Raw genomic sequence first — 13,930 nt, 5'->3', positions numbered from 1 at the left:
GAATTAATAAGTGGCATTTGATTTATTAAAACACAAGTGAACCACATTAGTGATGTGAATTTAAATATTATATTGTCAGTTCATTTAATTTTTATTTTTTTACATTGTAAAGTCATTTCACTTTTATTTTTTATATTGTCAAGTCATTTAACTTTTAATTTTATATTGTCGATTCAGCTAACTTTGTTCTTAAAAATTGTGAAAGACAATACTAAGTGATATTATGTATGACATTGTGTAATCACATAAGGATGATGAAAAATTTCTGTGAATGCAGTTGAGAACGTGAAAGCGAACCGGCAAAACTCTTAAGAGACAGCGGGAGCAGCCAGACTAGTTGTAAACTGGCGGGTTTCCCAGCGGGACACGCTGTCAGCCAGGCCACTTTGGGAGCGCGGCCGACAACAAAAGAAGGATGGGACGCCGCAAACACTTTCCTTATACCTGCAGCTAATGGGCGGCCGCCCCGCGCGACCCTAGCTGAAGGGAATGACCTGAGATGGGCGAGCGGTCCACCGCGCGGAAATCCATCTCCTGGCAACGCACCTCACGCACGCGACCGTGACGAGACGGCCGCGGTGTAACAACACAAAGGGCGTGGAGCCTTTTGACAGGTACTGTCCAAAGAAACTTGCAGACGTCAACGACGCCTATCGACATTTCCTGACGGATGCCTACTGTCAAGCGACAGTAATTCATGGTTAGATGTTCTCTGGTCGCTAAGGGTGACACGAAGAAGAGCCATTGAAGTGTCATCCTTGCCCAGGAATATCAACCTGGCATGTCAATCGAGGATACTGCACGAATTTGACAATACAAACATGGAACAAAATCGAGATGTTCGTGACACAAGAGAAACTTCATGAGAGGCCAGAGACGGCGGGATCGCACGCAACAGATGGACAAAAATCCCTACTGACAGCTGCGGCGACGAACCCCCTCCCCCTCCCCTTATATTGTGCCACGGAACAGTGGAACTAGTGAGTGTATCAGTGAACAGTGATTATACGGTTCTTAATTCAATGCATATACGTGTGTTTCTGTCACAGAAACTTTGACTCGTGTGTTTTGCAGGGACTCGATTTATTGGTGTTTATTAAACTCTGACTCTTGTATTTTGCAGGTGTTCTATATTTTTGTTTTGTTTTGAAACTTTGACTCTTGTATTTTGCAGGTGTTTTATTTATTGGTGTTTTGTTTTAGATGTTGACTACTGTACTGTTTTATTGATCAATGTTTGTTCTTGTGTTAGGTATTGGATCCGTGATATTTTGTTTCGAAAATTCATTGCTGTGGTACTGCTTCCTTTATGAGTCAGATAGCTATTCATTCTCATTGGACTGTGATCGATTAGCCTTTGCATGGGGCATATTTATTGTGAGGAACCCCTTAAGGGTAACAATCACACAATTATTGTACTTTCAGTATAATGACACAGTGCTCATTGTTTGCTAACTAACTGAAATATTGTAGAGTGATTAAATTAGTGCCACATAGTTACGTTAATTCTACAGATTATTAGTTTTATAAGATATAGAATTTTTTTGCGATAACCGCTTTGTAAAACATGTTTTTTCTCTTATATTTTTTTTTGCTTTTGCGGATTGTGCATTCTAATGTTCTGCTTTATGATACTGATGTTATTTGATGTTCTTTTTTTTAATTGCTGTGGCACCTTTGCTATTTTCATAAATTTTGCTTGTTAATAAACAGTCATAAATTTGCCTGTGATCAGTTGGCTCTTGCAAGGAGCAAATACTGGTGAACTCCATAAGGGTAACAACCAGAAATTGTTTTCATATTAATGACACAGGAACCATTGTTTTTACTTGCTGACCGATTTAGGTCTACATGATCTTTTAAATAGGTGTCACAGATTGTGTGTTTTTATTTTTTTTCTTTAAAATTGGTAGATTGTAAAGATGTTTGAAATTATTGTGTTTTAGCAAGTAGCTGGTGACCTTTTGCCTTTTTCTTTACACTTTTGGTTTAAGTAGGGTGTGAGAAGCCTGCTTGGGAATGTCCTAGCATGGCCAGAAAATTCCCTGCACAGTCTTTTCCCGGAGCGTTGGGGTTATGAAAGGTCTCTGTTGGATTCCTTTCATGTTTAATTTCTCAAATTTGTTGTCTTTTAAGGAATAAATTCCTCTTCTAAATTTACTGTGGCGTTTCTGACTATCTGGGAGGAGACTGAGTAGTGGAACGTGCTACTTTTACACGTAAACAAGAACGATCTCTCACACTACTACACTTTAAAGCACAGTTTATATGTAATTCTTATATGTAATTCATGTCACACAGTCTCATACGGAACCTACATCCGCTTTCTTTTATATACTGTGTATGATAAGATACTGTCATCCCCCTTCCCTTCTGTGTGAGAGGATGAATGATCAAATGTGTTTGTAGCTGCATGCTTGAGGGTAGCAGACAAGGCTGTCTGCTAGAGAACAGTAGGACCAACGTTGAAACAGGTAGCTACGGTTCCTAAAAGCAGAGAGGTTTCCATTCTTAGTATGGTCCGGTCCGTCCCCTGTCATGTTGGTATAGGAAGCTGCCCCTCTGGCGCCTTCCGTTTGTCTTTGTGAGCGACTCTCAGGAGCACGCTGGGTAGTTCAGTGGTAGTCGGCACTTGGAGTCCAGTAGTAGCGCAGGGCAGTCCAGCAGTAGCAGTCTGGCGGTAGCGAGCGTCTGAAGTGGTAAGATCTCCGGCTAAGCGCGTGTCTGTTAAGTCCATAGGACAATGGATTTGTTAAGTTCAGCTTAACTGAGAATTTAATCATTTTATTTCGGGTTAGCTTTAAAATAGCTAAGGTTATCTTTAATTGCAGCGGAGTGTGATTCTCGTGTCCAGTTCAGATTAATTTGCGGTAGTTGCTTTGTTACTACTTTGTGAGTAAAGTGGAACCACGTGTTGGTCAGTAACTCTAAGTAAGATCAATCTTAAATGCAAATGCTTGTGTGATTATAACGTATCGTCTTGAAAAGATTTTGAATATACCAACTTTTCTTTATGTTCAACCCACGTGGCGTGTACTTTGTGAGACCAGTACCACGTGCTTATATAACTGTTTGACCCATCAGGTTAATAGTAAGACGTTAGTAACCAGTTCGAGGTTTTTGTTTTGTAATTTGCTTTTTGATCTAATTTATTTTTATTATCAAAATTATTGCGGAGTTATACGCTTTCTGTAAACCAAGTTGACCACGTGAAGGGTAATTACAAGACGGACAGGATTGTGCTACGAAAATAATTTCTTTAACTGAAAATTTGAATCTATTGGTTGTGGTTAACTTTCTGTTGCATGTGTTTCAATGTTCTTTGTGTGTTGTTTTATGAATGCAGTGTTGTATCCAGTCTCCCAATCTTGACTCCATATTTTATGTGTTCCGTAATATTCCAATTTCACAGTTTCACAATCGTAAATAAGGCACCAGCTCAAGTATAACTCACGTATAATATGCTGAAATTTCAATGAACAATCTCTAAAATAAATTTGCAAATATAAACTGATTTCTTTCTTTTTATTTAAATTCTCCTTTTATATAGATATATTACCGGTTGTTGTATGACTGTAAAAAGATTATAATCAATGATAGTCTGATTGGTAATGTGGTAAACCTAGACTAGTTACCCAGTCGTGAAACAGTGGCCCAGTAAACGCACGGTTAACCTCTCCCCAGACAGCTCAACGGCTTGTAACCCGCTTTCATGGTCTAATTAGCACCCGATCTCAGCATACCAAATTCAAGTCACAATCTTACCCAATTCAGCAAAGCAAATTACAGTTACAATCTTTCACACTATCACTGGATGATTCTCGGACTTAGCGGTAATTATTATAACTTTGTTCATATTTCCTTCTCTCTCAAGCTACTGGTGTGAGGGGGGAGCAAAGAGGACGACAATGATGAAATGCTTGCACATTTTTTTTCCTCTTTTATATATCTCTGAGTATGTCTTATGTGACCTGATTGGCTGTCCATGTCTTTTCCCTTCTATATCTGAGTACGCTTTGTGACTTGATTGGTTGATGGAGTCATTTCAATCACTGAATCATGAATGACCAGGCAGTAAGCTATTGTATTTTTAGCAAATGCTTCTTTTGTTTCTATTTCAATCTTCATGTCAACGACCGAAGATTTCAGTGTTTCGTCTTGATGAGAACAATCAATGAAAAATATAGGACAGTTCTGAAATTCAGTACGGTTCATGAGCGGGTTCCCTCTTCTTACACTGCTATCTCCATAATACAGCGATTGAAAATTGGCATACATTTCAAACGCCTGTGCAGTATTCTTCGTGTCAAAATCAACAGCAAAATTCTCCTCGGGGAATTTAGAAGAATTTAAATACACCTTCAAGTTTGATATGTTTATTTTGTCGAATACACTAGAGTCAGCAGTAATCAAATTTCTGTTTGACTGAAAAGCCAATATTACATACCTTGCTGTTTCAAGAGCTGTATTAAATTTAATTTGCCATGTCCATGAGTTAATTTCCGGCGCAATGCTTTCAACCAAATCCCAGTGACGAAATGGTAGAGTCAAACTGATATCATTTTTTAAGATATTCCACAGTGATATTTGTTGCTTTTCAGACACCTGAACATGCGGCATTTCCCAGTGGACTTTTTCCAACACAATTTTTGATTTAGTATCTGCTTTATCTGAGACAATACAGTTAATATCTTGCCTGCTACGAATCAGTACCAGTTCATGGCGAGCATTTAAAATAATCTTTTTGTAATCCTCTGCAAAGCCTAAGATCATTTTAAGCGGAATGCAAAAATTAAAACGATCATCATCATCGTCGACTAACTCTTTCAATTCGCTTCTTGCCCCCCATCCGGCATCTTGTAATGCATTTGCGTCACCTGGTGTAAAAGAAGCATATCCTTTCATTAATGTTGCAATTCCTGGATTACGTACATGATCGCTAATTTGGTTATTGAGACGGTACTGAATATCCGAAAACAGATGAAGTGCACAGTTTTTTGTTAACTCAATATCAGTAGCTTTTCCATTTCCCTCTGCATTGACAAGTCGTCCTTCTATATACAGCAGACTCTCGGAAGGAAGCAGGTAAGTGTTTTCATTTTGTATAACAATTGATATGGAATCATTCTGAGCAAAAGCCGGTTGACCGAAAGGTTTATACTTATGATACTGAAGGCGAGTAACCGAGTCGTCGACGAGAATTTTTTCTCTTACATTCAACATTTTTGTTTTTTTTCCTTAGCTTCCTCCTCTTCCTCCTCTTCCTCCTCCTCCTCCTCCTCCTCCTGTTTGATCACTGAAAGTCGGACGACTCGAATGAGAGTTTGCATGTCAAGGTATCAGTATTTATAGCACTCTGTATCCCAGTGACGACAGAATTTCTCTGTTGTGTCGAGTTAAAACATTTTTAACTTTCCTCTTCTTTGCTTTTCTTTTCTTCTTCTTCTCCTTGTTATTATTGCTCACATTGTCAAGGTATCTTGTGTCCTTGCTTATGCAGGCATTCTGTTTTTATACGATACCCATTTCTTTTTTTTTTTTACCGTATTTTCCTCAAATGTAATCGCACAGTTATCTCTTCCCCGTCAAAATCAACAAGATTTCCCTCTTGATCTCTAATTGACACACTTAATTCTGAAACGTATCTTGCAACTACTGGCATATAAATGGGTGAATTCGGTGTTTCCACAATCTTATATCCTGGTGGTACGGCAGGCCAGAACTGATGCAATGTATGTGTAGGTTCCCCATTGTGAAATGAACCTCCTGAGATGTTACAGTCAACACACAAGACATTAACACTTTGAATGTTAACTGAATATTCGGCAGTCTTCAGGACTTTTTTATCCACTACAGTTTTTGCAAACCCTAAAACTGAACCTATGTTGTCTGGGAGATTAAAATCTATAGTAAGATTACTCCTAATCTGACATCGATTCAGTGTTTTATTGAAGGTAATATTTAATTGCAAGTCATGCTTTTTCTTATTTATCGAGTTATCACTGCTAACCTTCAAGTTGTACTTTTCAATTTCTTTCAATAATGCTGAAAAAATGTCGTGCAGTTCATATGTTCCATGTTTCAGACTAACTTTATCCAAAATTTCTACATCATTCAAATAGTTGTAGAAGTAGAGATTATTATTTAACGATGTAATATTGTGAATGGAATTATATGTAAAAAGGTTTAGCAGAGCAATTTCGTAAACATGTGAGGATAAATTCAATGCAGGATTGAAGAGAGCAGTTAGAAGTGATTCTTTACCCGTCAGACTTAACGTTATGCCGTGTTCAATGTCCATTGTTAGACTACAACTATACCCTGCAAGACTGTCTGTTTTATGTTGAAGTCAGAAACCTTAAACATAAATGGCCACATCTCTGGCTGTTAAGTGACTGAAATGTATTGTAGTTATATTTTATCGCACAGTTTTTCAGATACCTCACTATTTCCGGAGGAGGTGGTAAATTTCCAAAGCTGTCGAAATAGTAGACAATTTTGCCTTCCTTTCTGTAAGCTACCCAGTGTGAACCTGGTTCCTCTTCAGTATTGAGATTAATAATTGCACACTCACAAGTGTTAGGTCTTGAAGGTAAAGTATCTCTCATAAAGACACCTCGAAAGTGTGCTATCTGCAGCTTTTTAGCATAGTGTTCTAAGTCAATGTTGGTAAGTGGTCTTGTAGGAAGACTGTTTATGGAGAACTTTTTTTTTATTATTATTCCTTGTTCCATTTATACCGGCCAGATACAGACCGAATCCATTTTTCCTGTATGGACCCAAGTACAGGCCTTTTCCATCACGCAAAGCAATTGCTTCAAGTACACGATGATGCCTCTGCATTTCAGCTAACTCCTTTCGAGCACTTTTCGCATCATTAACAGCCTTAGCAATTCCAGCAGCACCTCCGGCTAATCCTCCAAGTGCTGATAAAGCAGCAAATATTGGAATTAGAGGTAATATTCCACCTGTTTTGGGCACAGGTATTACACGTTCTCTGTCTAATAATTTCCCCACAGCTTTCGTCGGAGCAACCTGTGATGCGATTTTACGAGCCACTTTCACAACTGTCATCAGATTAGCACCAGGCTTCAAGTACTTAAGTCCACTTCGAACTTTTTTAATTACTTTGCTCAGTATATTACCACCTTTCTTCTTCTTCTTGTTGTTATTCAAACCCATACCCATTTTAACTTTAGCTTTCATTGCTCCAGTCACTGCCAGCGCAGCTAACTTTTCCTTCAAATTAGCGTCTTTTGCTTTTACTCTACTCCACGCTTTTCTAGCCAGAATTCTGTCTGCTTGATGTCTGTCTCAGGCAAACTGTCTGGATGAGTTGCGTAAGCTATGTCATGTTCTTTACACGCCTCATCTAGTGGATTGATACCAACATCACCTCTTTTGAGTCTTTCCTCTAACTTTGTGCCAGGACCACAGTAGGAGTAGCCAGGTATGTGAAGTTCAACAGGTAGTTTATTAATCATGCGGTTAAGCAGGGAACCACCACGTTTTTTTGTCCCTCTCTTATTCTTCCCCTTCCTCAACTTATTTTGCTTGTTGTTGTTGTTGTCGCGATGCTTCTTCATAGCTTGAGTGTTAACTAACGACTGGTCTTTTTGGCACCCAGAATGCTCTATTATAACAGTATTTGTAAGATAGGAATTGTTTTCTCCAAATCTGTCAGATTGGCCGAGTGGTTAAGGCGCTAGATTTAAGATCTTGTGCGAGTGTGGGTTCGAATACCACATCTGACAATTTTTTTTTTTTTTAATAATCATGATCATTGCCCGAGTGCTAACTTTGCCCACCTAGAGTGCTCTATTATAATAGTAATTGTAAGATACGTAGAGTCCTTAGTGTACTTAAAGATGCAATTCAGGAAACATGCACTTCAACTTCCTATTAGACCTATTGCTGAACACAGAAATGAACTGCAAAGGCAAGATCGTAGGCATGGTGATCTATTTCCTGATACGATTAGGTGTATTATTGCAGGTCCTTCCAATTGTGGAAAAACAAATGTGATTGTTAATCTTCTAATTCATGAAAATGGTCTCAAATTTAAGAATGTCTACATATTTTCCAAATCGTTGCAACAATACAAATATAAATATTTGGAACAAATTTTTAAAAACCTGCATGAGATTGGCTACTTTACATTTTCCAGTAAAGAAGATGTAATACCACCAGATCAAGCCCGACCACTTTCAGTTTTTATTTTCGACGACATTGCCTGCGACAAACAAGATCACATGAAAGCTTACTTTTCGATGGGTCGGCATTACGGTGTAGACAGTTTCTATTTGTGTCAGACATATAGCAAAATTCCTAAACAGTTAATCAGAGACAATGCTAACGTTATTGTTCTCTTTAAACAAGATGAGCGTAATTTAAAACATGTCTTCAGTGATCATGTTAATCCTGACATGACATTCAATGAATTTCTCGAAATGTGTAAACGAGCATGGAATGGGAGTGCCTACGATTTTCTTGTTATTAGCAAAGATGATGAATTAAATAATGGTCGTTATCGTATAAACTTTGATAATTATATCTGTATTTAAAGCAACAGATTGCCCATTACAGATTATTACCATCATGGCTTCTGCACAGGTAACATCTTCGAATAACAGCAGTAGCAATACTCTATTGCTCGTACTAGATCCTCAATACAATAACGATGTTGCTAATAAAAGATATGTGGATTCGAAATTCCAGTCATACTCGAACATTATTACAAATCTTATCGATAAAGTAAATCAGCTATTTGAAAAACAAGTGAGTATCACCTCTTCTTCTTCTTCTTCTTCTTCTTCCGCCGGAGCCTCGGCACCGAGAAAAAGAGGAAATGATGCAACAAACTCTAATACTGATGCTGCCTCCTCGAGCTCTTTAATAACGAAATTTTTGCCGCAGATAACAGCTTTCTTTTCCTCCATATACACTACAAGTGCAGCAATATATTTTAATAATAAGCGTTTAAGTGGATTACATGATCCTGCTGAAGATCATGATGCATGTACGAAAGTTTATGTGGATAATGCCGTGGAAAAACTGAACGCGTTCGATGTAAGTGAGAGCTCACTTACGGTCAAGCACCGCAAAACCATCACTAACTTAGCTGATCCGCGAACTGATGATGATGCAGCAACGAAAAAATACGTAGACGACATCCGTAGAAGAATCGAAAATTCTGTGAAACGTGTGAAAGACAAAGTTGATTCTGCTGAGAAGGCAAAGCCGAGGGCAAGTGATGTAGTAAGTAAATCGTATGTCGATCTGTTGTTCCAAAAGCTGCAAAATCAGCTTAACGACTTCAGAGAGCTAAAAAACTCTATACGTACATCTATGAATGCTGGAGTTCGAAACTTTTTAGACTTAATTAGTGTAACAGAACGAGTTTTAGACGTGCAGAATAAACGCATCACGAATGTGCGCGAGCCAATTTTAGACTCGGATGTTGCAACAAAAGGTTACGTTGAAAAAAATCGAATGTGTTCCATCATTTTTAGAATTGACAGCATCCCTTCAGGAGATCCCAATGAATCAGCTTACCTTTTACACAATGCTCAGTATGAGTATGTATTACCTTACACTGGTAAAGTTATTTTACGCTCTATTACCCCTGATATTGAAACAATTAGCTTTGAAGTGAATGAAAACAGTTATCAACTTTTGATGAATACGGAGATTGACGTACGTAAAGGAGATTCAAGTTCCATAAAGCCTCGCATTTAACACTTGGAAATCGTCCACTTCATGCTGAATTTGAATATCGGGTTGTAAATTAAAGTGTAATTTATCTGAGCAGTTGCGTACTACAAAGCACTCGCAATTATCATCGCAACGTATAGAACAAATGTGTAAAATTATCTCACCAATCCTCGACGATGCGCATAGGCAGCGTGTGATAAACACATACTTTGAAACCTCTAAGTGAAGAAATTACTGTTATAAATTGAGATGTCTACGTAAATTTAGTTCAGATAGCGAGTGGGCAGTTTTGAGCTAAAAACATGCTGCACGATTCGATTAAACGAAACATTAATATTAAAAAACAGATCGCTAAAGCTAGGCAGAATATCCGAAGAAAGATGCTATCTCTACATAAAAGAGAAACTGAAACAAAATCTGTGCTGGAAAAGACATTTAAGCCCATTTCACAACCACTAAAGGAACTGATTTACCGACTTCCGGCGAGAGAAAACAATAGCAATTCTGCGGCTAGATGCCAAGACAATATCAACGGCTGTGACATTAAAGAAAAATATGATGACGATGATGATGATGTGGAGAAGAAGAAAAAAAAAACGAAAAGTAGCAGAAAAATACAAGAGTTGCGTATAGCAGAAAATGCAGCTGCTCGACTGTCGGCTTCGTATTTTAATAAACCTATAGACAAAACGCGCGACACCGTGTACGGCGTAAGATTTGATCCATTATCAAGTGAATGGATGATTGGAAACTCACCAGTGGAAGTTGATGAAAATGACTTAATAATACACAACGTAAGATATCCTGGAACTAGAGGGCTATACAGTTTATTGTTCAAAATCAAGCCTAAGAATTACACCAGCCGTGATCTTCAAAATTATGCAAAAATTCTGAAGGCAACCAATGCCTTTAGACAACAATACCTCGCCTTCAAGCCTGTAAATGCAAACAAAGGATATAAGTATACACGTATCATAAAGCCATTAATTGGAATACTTGAGGGTCCAAAACGTCGTACTACAGCAGCAGCAGCAACTGCAACGGTTTCCCTAACATCTACAGAAAAAGACCGTGAAGAGGATAATAATAGAAGCGAGGATGACGATAGTGATGATGACATTGTGGGGGAATACAAAATTGGTAAAACAGCGAAAATAAAAAGTAAAATACGTACAGGAAAGGGAATTCCCTCTGTACCTGGAGTAAACAGAGAAGATGAAGAACAAGAAGTAAGAAAAAAAAATTGACTGGAAAGACTATTCAAACAAATCACATGTTGACTACATTCACTGGAATAACCCAAACGAACTTGTTGAACGTCTAGTTTTTCTCCTTGCATCAAAAACAGCCGGCAACAACTCACACGACAATGAAATTATTTCAATAGAGGAAGAACTCCGAGAAGCTGCAATTATTGCTTAACATAAAAGAATATAAAAAAACTAATCTAGCAGTGCTAAAAACTTTGTATATTCATATCAACTGAATAAATAAACATTTTCACTTCAAACAATTTTTTTTGTTTGTTTGTGGTTTCTTCTTTTATTTCTCATATCCTTCAAAGAAACAAATCTAAGTATATTTGATTACAGAGAAAACTGTAATTGTAAACTGTGTGTGTGTGTGTGTGTGTGTGTGTGTGTGTGTGTGTGTGTATGTATGTGTGTGTGTGTGTGTGTGTGTGTGTGTGTGTGTGTGTGCGCACGTGCGTAACATCTGCAATGGAGAGCTGCCAGAGCAAGCAGCGAGCAGTAGTGACGTCACGGAGCGGTACGGTGCTAAGGACGGTACGTATACGTCCTCAATGTGTTCCAAAACCCCCATAGACTATCTACTGTCTATATCTGTTAATTCTAATGTGGAACGATTCAGTAACGGCAATTTCTGTAGTGTATCGACGGAAGTTGACTGAGTTCCGAAAAATGGTTCAAATGGCTCTGAGTACTATGGGACTTAACTGCTGTGGTCATCAGTCCCCTAGAACTTAGAACTACTTAAACCTAACTAACCTAAGGACATCACACACATCCATGCCCGAGGCAGGATTCGAACCTGCGACCGTAGCGGTCACGCGGTTCCAGACTGTAGCGCCTAGAACCGCACGGCCACTCCGGCCGGCGTTGACGGAGTTACTGGTGGCGATTTCCACAATGTGTCAACGGATGTAATGGATGTTTTAATTACGGGAGCTCATGACTTATCGATGGATGTTAATGGAGTTAATGGTGATAATGTTTATAGTGAAGTGAGAGTTTGTGGAAGGGAAACGAAGTTTTAAATCTTGCGTTTAATTGTGAGAATGCTGCAGCTACTTACATCGTTAATTTAGAGAAAGGGAACAGTACATTTCATGCTTACGAGGATGACGAGACGATGGATTTTGAGGGTGATTTAAATCCTACAGATGAGTTGGAGGTAGACCAGGAGAATCTAGGAATGGATACTGAGACTGAGGATTGTCCTGAAATTATAATGCGTACAATAAATAAGGAGAAAAAAGGAAAGGTCGTTAAAATTGATATTTTGAGGGAACAGAGTTTAGATAGGAGTGAAATTACAAATGATCAACCTATAAGTGAATAGATCGATGTTAATGATTAACCAAAGTGTGCATATCTCGAAACTAAAAATTATGCCTCTAAACGTAGGAGTCCGTTGGTGAACGAGGAAATAGGGCTCGAATTTGAGTAGTTCTAACAACGTAGAAAAAAGTGAGATTCAGAAGATACACTGGCGACATAAATGTTATAAGACGCAACGATGGCAGAGTTACCCCATGTGAATGAAAACCATGGCTTGTATCAATATAAGTGTGTAAATAAGTGTATTTCATTTGTAGTTTTTTAAGAATTTTGGAGCTTATTTCTGTTTGGCGTAGAGAGTAAACTTAGTGAATTTTTAGATATAAGTGAAAAAGTATGGAGGCACAATTTAGTGTAAAAAGAGTTTCGACATCGGCAGCACGACTCTTGGTGTACGGAGGTCGACAGAACATAGTTAACTTCGTAATTTACTTAAGACAGGAATATAAGCTGTACTGTATGTAAGATTTGGGGGGAAGTCTCAAGAGGTTATTTATCTGCGTTATTTGTAGTATTTTGGATGGGCTTCTCATGTACTAGATGTAATTAATTTAAAATTATTATTCGCACAGAATTTGGTGCGTTGAGGTCATCAGACCTCATTGAAATTTTAATTACTTGTGGGAGTAGAACGTGGGGTTACTTGCAAAGTATGAGCTAAGCCTTTAGGGGTATGTTACATGGTTTAATTCTATGGTGTATGTTATTTTGGAAGGGCTATGAACAGATGTAAAATTATGGGGATAATTTCGTAATATGTTTATAAGATTGAAGTCTGTGGATAACTCGCGTTTTACTGCAAATAAGAGTTAACATCTGCCGAATTTATGTTCCAGCTATCCGCTGAGTTAAAAATGAAAGTTAAATGGGCGATTGATGTATAGGGTAGGATTAGTTTTAAAGTTTCTAGTTAGGTGCGGTAAGATTGTAGAGAAATGATAAGACGTTTGTTGATTTATGGTATCGAACAAATTTCATGAAGCAAAAGGCGTATTTCTTAGTGGGAACATGGACAGAGTGTTTGAAACGTCGAGCTAAGTCAAACGTGTTTTGTCTACAATATACATCAGTTTCTGCTTGCTATCCTATTTGTGAATGTACCGATTCCACTGGGGGTGGGGAGGGGAGCGCTCACTGCCTGATCTATGGGATTCGGGAAGACATATGATTATTGATAACTATATCACACTCATATTTACACAGCTATCGTCCTTCAGCACTGATGGTGACTGAGGACTGACGCATGTTCGGCGTAGACGTGGTCAAGGGATCAAGAAAGTTTGCAGAGGGGCTAGACTGCAGACCATCTGAACTTCGATGCAAGTAAACTGAACATGTGCTGTGTTTGCGTTAGTGAAGTGGTTCAAATGGTTCAAATGGCTCTGAGCACTATGGGACTTAACATCTGAGGTCATCAGTCCCCTAGAACTTAGAACTACTTAAACCTAACTAACCTAAGGACATCACACACATCCATGCCCGAGGCAGGATTCGAGCCTGCGACCGTAGCAATTGCGCAGTTCCAGACTGAAGCGCCTAGAACCGCTCGGCCACCGCGGCCGGCGTTAGTGAAGTGCTACGACGTAGTGAAAGCAAATGGTGCTATGAAATGAGCGCAAAAGCGCTAAACTTTT

At 38.6% G+C, this 13,930-nt stretch overlaps 1 non-coding gene across 1 annotated transcript; it reads left to right on the top strand.

Annotated features, from left to right (window-relative positions):
- The first annotated feature begins 7,679 nt into the window (after positions 1–7,679).
- Positions 7,680–7,754, top strand: Trnal-uaa (transfer RNA leucine (anticodon UAA)). Its single transcript has one exon. It is a non-coding gene; the product is annotated as a tRNA-Leu (tRNA).
- The last annotated feature ends 6,176 nt before the right edge of the window (positions 7,755–13,930 follow it).

This window comes from Schistocerca nitens, chromosome 3, assembly GCF_023898315.1.
Source record: "Schistocerca nitens isolate TAMUIC-IGC-003100 chromosome 3, iqSchNite1.1, whole genome shotgun sequence".
Classification (NCBI taxonomy): Eukaryota; Metazoa; Arthropoda; class Insecta; order Orthoptera; family Acrididae; genus Schistocerca; species Schistocerca nitens.
The sequence above is the reverse complement of the archived record's forward strand: the minus strand, read 5'-3'. Positions and strand labels throughout refer to the sequence as shown.